The sequence below is a fragment of the Coffea eugenioides genome, chromosome 6 (genome assembly GCF_003713205.1).
Source record: "Coffea eugenioides isolate CCC68of chromosome 6, Ceug_1.0, whole genome shotgun sequence".
Lineage (NCBI taxonomy): Eukaryota > Viridiplantae > Streptophyta > Magnoliopsida > Gentianales > Rubiaceae > Coffea > Coffea eugenioides.
In genome coordinates, this window is record NC_040040.1 from 52066404 (window position 1) to 52070215 (window position 3812).

A 3812-nucleotide genomic window follows, 5' to 3' on the forward strand; every position below is an offset into this window, starting at 1 on the left:
GTAGACCACCCAATAAAATCAATAGGTACATGCGAGCATACTGTCGTACCAGTTCATCAGGAGCATCCGGCGGTACTGGCGTAGTCAACTGTCTGTACATAGAAGACATCTTCAGGCGGCCACCTTTTAGCATCGCATCTTCCGGCCAAAAGCCTAAAACCTCGTTCACTAGATGTTTGCGCTCTTGTACAGTTCGCCTAACGTGATGCAGTGTAACTGGACGCCCGTCCACGCGTAGACCCCATAGCACTTCTACATCTTGCAAAGTTATCGTCGACTCGCCCATAACTGGAAAATGGAAGGTATGCGTCTCCTGTCTCCAGCGCTCGACGAGAGCTGTGATGAGTCCATGGTCTACAGAAAGATATCCAGCCACTAGGACACCACGAAATCCTGCTTGATCTATATAGTGCGCCACTCGTGGATCCAAATTACGTAGGGGCTGAAAGAATTTTTTGTCATATCTTCTAACATCAAGGTCTGCACCTACGCCATTGAAAACTGCGTTGGACCTATGCTTGGGCTGTAGATACAGAACACTGTCATCAATCGGTCCCTGTTGTGCGGCGGCGTTGGGTATGATACGCCAACTCTCCATTAACCTGCACAAACAAATGATCGTAAAACATTATTCACTAATTTACATGTATTTATGTATATTTATGTGTATATAATTTTATAAATATATTTACTTCAAAAACAAAAAATTAATAAAATATCTACATCTAATAAAATAAGCCACAATATAAACGCGCAAATTTAGCATTATATAGTTAACAAAGCATAGGCACATGTACATGTCGTTTCAAAATTCAAACGGGAATACGAATTAAAATTAATATAAAATTCATACATTTTATATAATAGAAATTACAAATCCAAAGGGAACGGACAACAACATTTGATACAATGGTTATTTATAAAAATAACCACTAAATGGACAATTAGGAGCAGTGTGCCCGGGTTGTAAGCAATTAGTACAGCGACGCGGTGCATCAGGACATCTTCGATCCATTTCATTCCTTATTCTACTGGTCTTCAATGGTCCAGGTGCTTTTTGCTTCAAACGATCAGTTAGGAGGCTTAGTTTCAACTCTGCTACAGGCCAACATTTCGGGTCTCTTAACGGGTTGAAAGGACTCTCATATGTGGCTTGATAAGCCTCAAATGTGTACTCCGGCCCGACAAGTAACATCGAATTAAGACCTGACCTAAAACATGCTGCAATCGCATGTGAACATAGAAATCTGAGTTCTCTCCATTTTCCACATGTACACGTGCAATTTCCAATGTCAACGGTTTGAGCATGACCACCTATATGAGCTTGGCGATATGCAGTGGTTATGCAGTAAATTCCCCGCCTATGATCGAACACCTGCACCGAGTGCGCCCTACCCTTTTGCTCATTTGCAACATATTTTTCCCATCCATACAGTGGCAAGTGATACACCTGATCCCAGGCCATCTTGTGATTTTTCACAAACAAATCCACTGTTTGGTTGAAGGTGTATCGGATCAAGGCAGTGATTGGAAGGAAGCGACTTTCTCGGAGCAAGTTATTGAAGCACTCTGCCATGTTTGTTGTTGCATGACGCCAACAATACACTCCATCCTTACATAAGGCCCACTGCTCCGGTCTAACGGATCCACCAGTTAGTCAGGCATATGCATCGGGTGAAATACTAAAGATGACACTCATATAATCCTCGTATTTGCGAGTCTGATTTGCCTTTCCGGCACCCCACATGAGACTCTTTAACCTACAAATACAATTCCCGCATGAATTAATAATCAGATCAAACTATCCATATGTAGGTCATAAAATTACTTTTCATTGCTAAATTTTGTACTTGCCATATGTAGGTCTGAAAAAATACCTTTCATTCCTAAATTTCTGAGTGAAATTACTGCGAATGTGAACCAAGCAGAATCGATGGACCCCCAACGGCTCTTTCCACTCCTCTAGCCACCGCATGGCGTGGATAATCCCGTGGTGTCGATCTAAAATTACGCATACATTTTGTACATCTCGACATACGTGAATGCGCAACAATCTCATGAACCAACTCCAACTTCGATTGTTCTCCTCATCAACAAGTGCAAATGCTAGAGGGAATAAATGGTTACAGGCATCAAACCCAATCGCCACTAGCAATTTCCCTCGATATGGCCCCTTTAAGAATGTTTCGTCCACACAAATGACCGGTTTCAGGTGACGGAATGCTTGGATAGCAGGAGCAAATGCCCAGAATATATAGTCAAAAATCGTCTGCGATACTGTACTCAATGGATGATGGTCCCAAACTACAACCGTCCCAGGATTGGACAATAATAGTTCATCTACGTATGTTGGGAGTTGTGAAATAGATGTCGGCCAATCACCATAAACAATGTCAATGGCCCGACGTCTGGCGTACCAAGCCTTTTTGTACGTCACATCGACGTGAAACTCCTTTTTCACAGAAGTCTGAATTTCCTTGACTTTGTACAGCGGACCATTCAAAATGTGGGGAATAATATGTTGGGCAATTAGATCGGCACTCAACCCCCGATGGTCATTGGTATTGCACACACGGACACATGTATGCCCAGGTGTAAGTGACACGATCATCCACATTTTGTGAGAGCCACGGAGAGTTGCACGAAGTTGCCAATTGCACAGAGGTGTGGAGTTTCGGGCTCTACAACGCACAAACCAAGTTGTAGGTGTGCTAGCCCGAATTTTGAACTCTCTGTTCTCCTTTATGGACCACAATTTAACTGCTCGCTTTACATGCTCTTTCGTCTCGAACAGTTGGCCCAACTCCAATTCTTTCGTGCGCTCACTCCAGAACTTTAGCTTTTCGGCCTCTCTAGTATCGAGCGGCTCGAATTGCAGTATAGCATCAACTCCTGCTTCATATCGCAAACTGGGACCTTCACTTCCGAAAAAAGGTTCAGCAAATGTCGTCTGATCCCGTGCTTGGATAGAATGAACAGGATAGATATCATCTTGGTCGTCGTCACTACCAGAATTGTCATCATCCGGCTCTGGCTCTGAACCAATTTCGACATCAACTAAATCAATGTCGGTATACAGAAGAGGGTCTAACATTGAGGAAGTCGGGATATCCGCAGCATGAGCCATAATTGTTGACTTATGCATACTTGGCCGACTACTGGTGGTTGGACGGTCAATTTCTCTGCAGCGTATATTGCCTTTTCGGCGTCCTGTTCGGGACGGGAGATCATCGACCGCCTCTACTTGAGTAAGCTGACTATGGTGGAGATTTGTAGGGTCGAATAAATGGTAAGGTGGTTCGGCCTGAATCCCACTTCCAATTTCAAATGTTTGACTATCATGGCCACAATAATTCGAAATCTCCTCAACTTCAACATAAATTTCAGTGGGTTGTCGACTACCAGATTTTAGGTAGTACATACCAGCCACTCCATTATCATCAGCCAAAGGCATCACACCAAAAATACCAGGTTGGGGGCAATTTCGAAATATCAAATTTATCCTTTGCCTATTTCGATCTAAACCCATGATATTGTATACTCTGTCTAATAATTCATCGTATCCCACCATTTCTGTCAAGAAGAGAACTTTTTTGGGCATAGGTGGATCGTAAAAAATTGAGCCTGCAGCGTATACAATTTTTTCTCCCCAATATAGTTGTAGTACCATACAGTTATCGCTCGACATATTAAGCCTAATTTACACATAAGTAACAAGGTGTTATAAACTTTTTAATGAACATATATATTTACATGCTTGGTTATCGTAAAATATTTAAATATAATTACCAAATATAACTGGTAATTATTAT